Source organism: Camelus ferus, chromosome 2 (assembly GCF_009834535.1).
Source record: "Camelus ferus isolate YT-003-E chromosome 2, BCGSAC_Cfer_1.0, whole genome shotgun sequence".
NCBI lineage: Eukaryota > Metazoa > Chordata > Mammalia > Artiodactyla > Camelidae > Camelus > Camelus ferus.
This window is the reverse complement of record NC_045697.1, coordinates 87,540,463-87,551,643: the sequence shown is the minus strand read 5'-3', so window position 1 is coordinate 87,551,643 and position 11,181 is coordinate 87,540,463. Positions and strand designations below refer to the sequence as shown.

Genomic DNA, 11,181 nt, shown 5'->3' with positions numbered 1-11,181 from the left:
CATCACTAATGTTAGGCCAGAAGTGATTATTACTTTGGAAGGCAAAATCAGAAGCAAAACCTTTGGGGACAGACAAAAGATGACCATAACCGAAGTGATTTCTGTCAAATGCTGGATTACAGGGGCTGCGAGTGTGGAGGGTGGACAGCAAGGAAATATATGGCTGTAAAATGTATGTACACATTCCCTGAACTTACTCTTGAGAGGCAGATAAAGATGCTTCTTTCTTTCTTAGTGAGACGACATGATAAATAAAAAGAGTGGAGACTACTTGAGATCTGGGTTGTTTTGTTTTGTTTTGTTTTTTCTCTTCCAAACTTGTTTATGAACATAAGTGACAGACCTTTAATCAGGCTGTACAAAGAGTTTTGTTTTCTCCTTTTAAAAGATTCCATCGCTTTAATATGGGGTATTTCATACGTGGTTTAGTTCCTTCAAGTAACCCATGGGGCACTTTCACGCACTGACAGCACTCTCGTAGCAGGCATTCCTAATGTCTGTGTGCTTCACCAATTTCCGAATCATCAGAGACAGCACATCTGAGGACAGAGAAGATGAAGTGGTGAGATCTGGGTATTTTAGCAGCAAGAAAAAGAAAATATAGGTAACAGAGCAGCAGACAGTACCCAAGATAAAAGGGTGAGAACACAGTATCTATGTATACGCGACAGGAAACTCCCCCACCCCAATGCGAAAGCACAGCCCTAGAATGGGTGGAAATGCTGGTGGATGATAACTCAAGTTTCCACAGAAGGAGGGACATTTCTGCTCTTTGTAACTTCATGGTATATACAGACCGTTTAAGAAAAAATTTGATAACGTTTCCAGTAAGAAAAATCTGCCCTTCTCCCCAGTCACATTCTCAGAAATATTATAAATGTTAACGTCCACTAGGTAATCTTGCTCCCATGTGCACGTGAACCACTACAGTATGTTCAGGTCAGGGAGGGGCGGTTGATGGTCTTAACAGTTTTCCTGAACGTAGTGGGATTAGCCTCTGTCAGGGGGAGACCAAGAGTTTAAGAAATCACTGCAAGTTGTAAAAATACAGTGAAGTTGATGGGAGAGAAACTCATAAATGAGAAATAAATGATGTGCCAGTACCAGGAAGGACAGACACAGAGCAAGATAATATATCACATCACCAAGCTTTACTCCTACCATTTTTCATCCCCATTTCACATTACTTACATTCTGCCTTATGCATGCACACACATATACACACATACACACATGTGTACATGCATATACACACATGTGTACATGCATATACACGTACCCACAATACATATACATATAGATACACATGCACACGTGTACACATACATATACACACATGCACATGTATACACATGGACACATATACAAAATACATATACATATAGACACACATACACGTAGATCCTTAAAGGGCAGGGATTATTTCTTACTTACATTTCTATTTTACAAAAGACCCACACAGTGTCCTGCACACAGTAAACATTTAATAAGCACATTAGATGAATGGGATAATCTTATAATAGGTTACTAGATTTGATAGTTAGAATTTATAACATAATGGTTTAAAAATATTTTAAATGATTAATGACATTGAGCCTAATAATAATAACTAACATTTACAGGGTGCTTACTATGGGTCACATTTTTATGTAGATTATCTGACTTAATCTCCATCAGAGGTAGAGACTACTATTATCGTCGTTTCACAGATTTAAAAAAATTAGGCTTAAGGAGGTTAACATGAGTACAAGGAGTCAAGCTTGTCCTCTCTCAAAGCCATTATGCATATAACATACCTGGCCAAGTGCCACGCTTCTGTAAGGTTGCACATGGCAGCGGTCACTGTATTACAACGCGGGTTCTAAAACGACAGCTAGCCTACCATCAGGCATCCGTAAGGACCTTGTGGCTTTTTCTGAGGCACTTCACTTTCCCATGTCCTTAGCTGTATAGTAAGAAATAGAATGAGACTTTTAAAGTAATGTCCAGCCTGAACTTCTGGACTTTAGATCTATTCCCGATAATGAAATTAACGGTAGTTAAAATTCTTCCTCCTCTTCTCTAGCTACTGCCCCAAAGCACTGATAATCTTATTTGTAAACCTGAAAGGGGTTTGTAAAAGGCTGAGGCTTTGGAGAACTGGTTGCTGGTCTTAGACTTTGTTGTCAATCTCAGACAACTCTTAATGCTACCAACAGACAAGAAAGCAAAAACTCTATAAAATTGTCTTTCACTTGTTTGTCTCAACAAGCAGCCTACAAAGAAGTAGCCAGGGAGAAGGTACGTAGAGTCATCTTACATACTCTCAAGAGTGAGGCAATCACAGAAGAAATACAACTGCGACTCACAGGAAGTTCGAGAGCCTTGTCCCCAAACTATCATACGAATTCAGTGATGCAACTTTATACTTTCCCTTAGAAAGAGCATGCATTTTTAAAACATGACAGACTCAAATGACGGTGGTATTATAAAACATGATACCAGACACCCATTAAAGTACATCTCCCAGCCAGCAGAAGGCAGAGGTAGAATATCCTGTCACCCCCATGTAAAATGATCGTGTTCATACCTGAACAGGAAAAAGGATTTCTCACCCTCAGACTCATCAAAATATCAAGTATTTAATTATTTCACAGCTCTCTACTGTGGCTTCTCAAATGATGTTCCAGTACCTCAGAAGACTGAAACAGTAGCCAGGAGACAAAATTGAGGAAGCAGTGGCCCTCCAGCCAGATCAGAATAATCAAGCTCAAGTAGCCAGGCTCTGCAGCAGCACACTTAGTTACACGATCCAAAGTCACTGAAAAAGGACCGATGCATTTTAATTTGAAAAAAAAAAAAAGTGGACGAGTGGATTCTGCCCAGTTTGCCTAAAGACAGAGGACCTCCTCTAAACGGAGAAGTGCCCCACAAAGATAAAGTTCTCTTTTCTCTCAACAAGAACAAAGAATTGTAACACTGTCGTATTTTTGGTGTATCCTTATAACAACACTGTATTTACGTGTAACTTGATTACACCTAAAAAAATGTTAAAGGTAGATTGTCATCAACTAGGAAACTCTTATTCTTCTTGTTGTTTCTCCCCCTTCTGCCCACTAAACAGCTTAGTCTGGCCAAAACATCCAATATCGCAAAAATTTCTCTTTCCAAAATTCCAAAGCCTTTTTAAAACCACAGATTAATTTTCCTTCTCATTAATAGAAGGGGAAATCCTGTCCCGTAGTCAAAGCCACAGAAAAGTGTTTGATGGATCACCATAAACCAGGAGGAAAAAAAAAATGTAATGATTTCTCATCTTCAGACAGTGCTTAGTATTTGCTTACAGTTCAACTCAGAGGGAATTATTCGCAAAAGAGAATAAGGACAAGACGTGTATTTTTTTCAAGTTAACGGAGGGATGTGGGGGATGCATACCACTCCGTGTGTGTTTGTGTGTGTGTGTGTGTGTGTGTGCGTGTGCGTGCGCGCATGTGTGTGTGTTAATTTAAAGGAAGTCTCACTTTCACAGGAAAACCACCCGCGGTACTAAAGATGATGACTCTGACCCACCAGGTTGGCAGCAGGGCGCAGATTCTTGGGAAACCAGTCTCTGTGGTTCACCTCACTCCCTGATAATGACAGGCCCTTGCCTTACCCTCAACCCTGAGAAAGAAAAAAATCCACACTCTAAAAATAAGAAGAAAGAAAATGGGAGTGAGGTTCTTGCCAATACTCGTAACCAGGAGGCCTAGAAAGAGGTCACTGGATACCCTGCTATTTATTGCCCATTTCCACCCGTAGGAAGCTGCGCTGAGAGCTTGCCAAAGGGAAAGAGAAAATAAAAATGTTCTCCATCCTTCCTGTTTACATTAATAGAACAGAGTCACGTACAACATTCCAGCTCTATTCTTTTCCCCTTCCACACAGAGTAGCTTTTTTAGGTCAAAGTTTTTAAGAAAAAGAATTTTAAATTATATCATCAAGTTTTAAAGCTCTACCTTTCCTGCATCTTATTCTTTCTTCTATTACTTAATTGAATTTATAGAAATAAAAGATTGCTCTCATCACCTTATCTAAGGGGCCATGTTTTCTTATTTTTAATGAATGTAAGTTAAACAATCAGAAATTCCCTTAGTCCACTGTTCCAGAGCGAACCAGCTATTTATTGAAATTGAGTTTACACTTTGAAAGAAACTTCTTCCCATGGGAAAAATAAGGTCAAATTCCTAGGATAAGAGACCATAATAAATGTAACTTTACTGCAGAGGCCAGTGCTTTGAGGAAAGCTGAATGCAATCCCCAATCTCCTGAATCATTGTATCTTTAAAACAAAGAAACACTGTTATTGATATACAATTACTTGTGTACTTCTCTGAGTAGGAGTTTTGCCACATAGAGGGTCCCCCTAAAAATAAAAGCATTTGACTTATTATAAAGCCCACAAAGAGATGGGGTGCTATCAAAACTTTTTGTCTCTACAGTATAATTTCCCCCAGAGCCTCAGGGCTCAGCATTCCAGCCTTTTCTCTCAGATGCTACAAAACTTCTAGATCCTGGCTTCCTCCAGGTTTTCACACCCTGTTTCCTCGGCCTGGGTAGACCCTTCTTTCCCCATTACCACTCCTTATGCTTCTTCAAGCTCTCTTGTCTTTCTTGTTCTGGTGTAAATGTCACTTCTCCAGGAAATTCTCCTCTGCCTCTAGGTCTGTATTAAATCCCAGGCTGTCCTGCCCGCACCTCCGCTCCACACCAGTCACGCACTCTCACTTAGGTTTCTGAGCCCTCAAAACATTTGTGATGAATTAGTTCTTTGTATAATCATATATTTAATGGCTATGTAATTTTTATGTAACGCCTGCCTTCTGCACTCAGTAAGCTCCCCCACAGCACAGGCCATATCTTTCTTGGTTACTGCCTGAGCATAACGGAATGTTCTGAATGAGTGACTGAAGTTTTGAACAATATATTCATTATGATTCTATCCAATCCATATCATTTTCAATTTCCTGGAAGCCCTAGAGAATAGGATTGGGAATATTTCATCAGAAATCATCCTGTCTGAAGCAGTAACATCAAAAAAGGAAAGCAGTCCATGAATCTCTGACCTGTGGGGGGAGGAAAGGAAGGCAAATTAAAAAACCTTGGTGAACAGAGGGCCACAGATTGGGATGGATGATAAAGCGAGAAAGGCACATGGGCAGTGGGAGGGTCAGATTATGGAGAGTTAAATTCGGGCTTGAATATAAGCCAGCAAATGCGTTTGCTTAATAAAGTGACATGATAAAGTTGTGAAGTTTTTGCAAAGGTTGAATACAATATTGACTCAAGAGGTAGAGGTCCAAGGCAGCAACCAACTAGGAAACTAAAGTCGTCTAAGTTTGAGGCAAATTAGACCTCAGTTACTGCAGCAGGAGTGGAAATGAGAGACAAAGATTAGATTATGAGAGATCATGAAAGAAGGGCTGATACGACCGCGTGAGGGAGGGGGGCTCAAAATTCCTAGGGACATCAAATGTGCACGGAACGGAATGTGGCCCATCACAAAGAGGTCTTGCCTCTGTTCTCAGCTCTCTGGGTGACCTTGAACTTAACCTCTTCAGCCTCATCTTCTTCATCTAATTAATGTAAAGATGGACCAGATGATCCGCAACATTTAACATTCTCTGAAATCAGCTCTTCATGAAACCAGGCGGTCTGCAAGGGTCCCGGGCGGGGAAACAAAAGAAATGTGTTTCATGTTAAGTATGTGGAGCCTGGGGTAAAGTGAGGCATCCAGGAAAAGATCTCCATCAGGCAGCTGGGAACACAGGACAGGTCAGCCTGGAAGAAAAGCAGGCTGGGGACACAGATGTTAAGAGTCAGAGGCCTCGAGTTTTTGTTGATGTGATGTGATGGGAGTGAATAAAGCAGCAGAGGGAGAGGGTGAAGGGACAGGAGAGAGCGGCCAGCTCAGACCCTCTCTAGCGCTAAACCCCAATCTCAGGTCACTTGTGGTCACAAATCTCTCCTGGGGGTTCAAGGGTTCATTTCTTCTCCAGGACAGATCTTCTGATCCCACTGTACAACTGCACCTTCTTTAATCCAGACTAGTGGCAAACTGTAACCCATAAGTAAGGAGGGGAAAATAAGAACGAAGAACTTGCACACCCTGTTGGTTTTGTAGCAAGTGGAGAATGCTTGAAGTCGCACTACAAGCGTAAAAGGGCTCTGCAGCCTTCGGGGCTGTCCTCTGGAAGGCCAGCTCACTACCCCGCCTTCCCTCTCCTGATGCCTCCCTGCCTGGGACCACTTCAGAGTCACCCAGCGGCACATCTGACTAAGGCGTGACAGCAGCGTGCAAAGCATTCATGCGATGCTTAAGAGACAGTTCTGGGGAAAGAATCCCGGTCCTCTCCTTTCAATCCAATTCTCTTTTCCAGTAATCATCCTGCCTATTAAAAGCATATGTGCTACACCTTTAAAATTTCCTTTGCCTTCAGCTGTGAATAGTGTTCCATTGTCCGCTGCCGTCCTACCAGAGAGGGAGCATTGTGCACTTGGACAAAACTTGCACCCTTGAGCAACTGAGGGCTCAGTTTCCTCCAGTGATCAGCAGGCAAGCAATCACTGCCAAGGGCATGATTGTATATCGGTTCTCCTTGAATTGCATATAGGAATATTGTTGCTATGTGGCCTGAGCCAAACAATCCAAGTCACCTGACATCCTCCATCCAACATTTAAGAGTCATCAAACTTAATTTCCCCTTTGTGCAATAAAACACCAAGAGGAAGCTTTAATAGATTGTATTATGTAACGGTTCTATAAAAATAGCAGGCCAGCGCTGGAGCACTTCCTTCCTGGGGCCCAGTAACCTATGCTGAAAGGATACACACTGGTTGCCCAGGCAACCATGAGAGATGACACTAGGGGGAAAAACAGCAACAAAAGGACCATTTTTTGGCTCAGTCAAATGAGGTCTGGCTTCAAGCTTGTGATACAGTGAATACAGACAGCCCAGCACAGAGAGAGGGAACCAGTTAGCAATTCTACTCAGGCACCAGTAGCCTTGCAAAGCTGCCCCTGCTTTCGTTTTTGTTTTGTGTTGTTTTTTTTTTTTCTTTTTTTCCCCTTGATTCTTTAAAGGGGAAAAATAAGCCTTCCCCTAGTGATTTTATTTTTAATTTTAAAAAGCAAAATCTTTCAGTGAAGTTGTACTACAGTGATCAGTAAGCAATGATTATCCTATTTTTTTCTTTCTTTTCCCAGGAGCTCAAAAAATAACTTCAGTGACATGCAATTGTCTTTTCTCCTAGATTCTTGGGGATTTGATCATGCAGGAAGCAACTGGTTTAATGGCAGTAACCCTTATAAACAACTTCTAAATGAAAAAAAAAAATCAGGGACACTCAAGCAATAATGTATTTTAAAAGTGAGAACCGTTTCTGGGACCCCTCTTCACAGCAGACATCAAAGGACTTTGTTTTAGCAGACTATAATCTCCTCTCTCCTGCTGGACTGAATTAGAACCCATACATTTTATTATCATCATTCTCTTCACCGTTATTATTGCTTCGCAAAAGGGGCTGCCATTTTAATTTCAGAAAATTGATCTTCCCAGTATACTGAGAATTGTGGCAGAAAGTTAGTAAACTCCTGACCTGCATCTAAACGTTTTTCCTCTTACAAGGAGGAAATGGACCCTGAGGGATTTAGAAACGTGACTTGAAACCTTTGGAAAATAAAACCAAGAATGAATCAAATGCGATTACATTCCGATTTCTAATCTAAAGCAACATCAATAGTTCTTTGCAAGTGATTCTTGAAATCAGTGCTCATAAATATGTAATGCACTTTTCATCCAAAAGACCTGTTTAAATTCTCATAGAATAAATGATTTACTTCAAGATTAGGCACTCAGCCCAAAGCAGACACCCTCTGATCAAGTGGGAATAAAAATCTGTGAAAGCAAGTGGTAAAAGCATTATGTAAATATAAACGGCAGCGATTATGATTATCCTGTGAACTGGTATGTTCTGAAGGAAGAAGGCCCCCAAAAAAATCAGCTTTGTATTCTTCAGAAAAATATCCTCTATCTGTCCTGTATTTCCAGGCTCTGTTGCTACCTCGCACTGCCCAACATCCATTAATGCAAGTGTTCACAGCATCTTTTAATCATCTGCTTGCTGGCAATTAATTACTGTCTTCACAAACCAAAGGGAAATGGAGATTTAGAAATTATTCACTTATTTTTATCAGTGTTGTTGCCAAACTGGAGATTCTGGTCTCCGAAGGGTACAATTTGAGGCAAAATTCCAATCCTTCCCCATAAAGTTGGTTGAATCATCTCTATTTACCACATCTGGGCTTCTCCTCAGGATGGATTTAGGGGTAGATTAATCTTTAAACATCAGATGCTGTTGAAACACAAAACAGCCTTTATTATCAAAGTTGCAAACTTCAGGCTTAAGTCCTCTAAGACCCGAGACCCTGTATCCTTGGAGGAAACATATGCAGAATGCATGTGCCTTAAAGTCACTGGGCCTTATTTTCCTTTTGTGCTAAGGGTTTTGAAATCAACAGGATTACGTTGCAGATAGTTGGGTTTTATTCAGATCTTTATTTTTGACTCTAAAAAAGGATTGGAGAAGGCTTTGATGAAATGGACGGAGAATTAGCATTCAATAGGAGCTCGACTCCAGGGGAGAGGCCCAACTTCGAGGAAATTGAACAGTATACGTTGCTCGGTTTTCTGGTCTGTGATTTCAATTTACTGATGCTTAAGCTCATGGCACAAAATAAAGTATACAGGAGTTTTAAGCTTGGTTAAATGCCATTAAATCCATAAATCCTTTTCAGTTATTTAAGAAATACTAAATAACGTGAAGCTAGGATAAATATTTCCCAAGCCTCAGATTCTCAATGTAGCGTCTCCCCTGATTGCTTTCCGCATGGACTATGTCAATATGAATAATGATGTTAATCATATGACCATTCCTCCCAGAGGTTATGGAATCTACAGTACCCTACGTATATTTATACAGGAGGAAAAGTACATTATAAAGTGTGAGATAAAGCTCCAGTGTTCATTGAAGCTTGCTATACACAAGGTTGTTCTTTCTGCCTTGTAGGAATTTACAGCGTAGGCAGGTTTAACACATAAACCTATACAAAGATAACCTCCACCACCAGGCACTCTGTAAGCCCTCAGGAAGGGCTACAGCTAACAAATACCAGAGCAGTTTTTTCGGTAACAGAGATCTCTGTGGGCTGGATGGACCAGGGAGGCTGAGAAAAACATAGAATTTAGGCAGGTAAAGAGGAGTGAGACTGGGAAGGGAGAAGGTTTGAGCAAAGGAGCCCGGATACTAACACTCACAGCGTATTCACAAGACCATGGGGAGACGGAGGGTGTGGAGGTGAAAACAGAAGGCTTGGAGGAGAGAAAGGCAGGAAATAGCATTATCTGCATTTATAGGAAAGAAAATGTAGATCAGTCACCATATGCTCTTGAGCTCCAAGGAAACTTCAACATCATCTTCATGTAATTTGGGGCAAGACTCTTCAACTCTGCTTGCCTCATGTCCTCGTCTGTAAGATGGAGTTAATAACGAGTAATAATGACACTGTCTTGTAATGCATTAAACAAAGACTGGTTGTCATCTTACCCAGGTCCCTCAGTTGGGAGTGTCATTCCATTTCATATACCATTTCTGTGTTCATTTGCTCAGTCTCAAGTTGTGCTGTCTATTTAGTGAGACTGGATACCCCGAACCCAGCCCACAACCATATCCTCTCTAAGACATCCACAGAGACACAGAAGCCGGTAAATTGTCCCCACTTGCCTATAGGAGGAAAGAGGCCCTGAGAGAGCAGAGCGTCTCCAGACTGAGTCAGTCCCCCAAAGAGATCACACCATTTACCCACTGACGTTCTCACTCAAGGGTGGTCAAGTGGAGGAGAGCATCGGGGGGTCAGATCAGAGGGAAAGCCCGCAGGCACCTCCTTCTCCCTGCCGCCAGCCAGCTCTCTGACTTACAGCTTCTGGTCCCTGACCAAATGCACCGAAAGCCATGGATGCCTGGAACACGGACTCCCATTTCTCAGGCTCCTCAAATGGCTCAGACAGCAGGAGAGTTACTCATTTTCCAACCCCGGCACCCTGTCGAGGGCCCCAACAAGAGAGGAGACTCCCCTTTGCCCATTTCTTACAGAACGTCTCGATTTGTCCTAATACCTCTCTCATCCCTGGTGCACAGCAAGCCAGAGACTCATGGAACTGCTTCCTTGGGACCCACTTCACTTTGTTTACTTAAAGATTGTTTTTGTGACTTTTAAAAAGCCATGCTTGCATCTGGGATTTGTAATTCTAAGTCAGAGAAAGACAGTTGTTATGTATTGTTTAAAATTTGTTTAATAAAAAGGAATTTCTTTGAAAACATCAGGCCAAGCTTATGATGTAAATTTACTGTCTGTAAAATTACAGTGTAGTGACAGAAACTCTAACACAGTATGTTAATTGATCAGTGTTGTAAGAAACATTCACCACAGCAATGAAAGAGTATATGGTGTTTTGTTTAAAAGATATTAACTCAAGATGAGAAATAAGATGTTTTTCTTTTGGCTAATTGTCCCTTTTATGGAGTTTTTTTTTTCCTTTTTGTCCATTTGTATTTGCTGACTTTTCCATAACAAATACAAATGTCTTACATAATTAGAAAAGAAAGAGCAAATAAAAGGTTGGTAATATGATTTCAGACTATTCAACAGGTGATCTTCAATTGAAAATTTCATCGCTCAGCACCAAGGAGCTTCTCCAGCCCTTCCGCAGGTGCAGATAAGTTGACTTCGAGTACGTTCTCACAGCTGAGCATGCCCGAGTCCTGACATGATAGACTCACCTCTTCTGATCTATGAAACGTACTGCTGCTTAAGACTAGTGGGTAATTAACACTGGCCTTTGTCTATGGGCCTTTAGAGAAGGAAACTGAAGCTTTAAAGGAGCACTTCCCTTAACGCCACCAAGTCCACAGTGGACATTTCCACATGGGCTCAAGAGGAAAAGATGGCAGGAGCTGGTAAGGCCTTTGGAAGACCTCATGTTGGGTTTGCATTTTGTAAATTCTTCCTGAGACTCTTCTGAAAACTAGAGTAAATCCTGGGACTTAGAACCTAGCATCAGAGGAAAAGCCACTCGGAGAAGTCCTCCAATCGTCTATTCAGTA

General features: G+C 41.3%; 1 long non-coding RNA gene across 1 annotated transcript; it reads right to left on the bottom strand.

The window, feature by feature from the left end:
• Positions 1-7,064: 7,064 nt before the first annotated feature.
• Positions 7,065-10,139, bottom strand: LOC116658277. The gene is made up of 2 exons (XR_004313588.1): positions 9,458-10,139; positions 7,065-8,373 (listed from the first exon to the last, which is right to left on the bottom strand). It is a non-coding gene; the product is annotated as an uncharacterized LOC116658277 (long non-coding RNA).
• Positions 10,140-11,181: the final 1,042 nt, after the last annotated feature.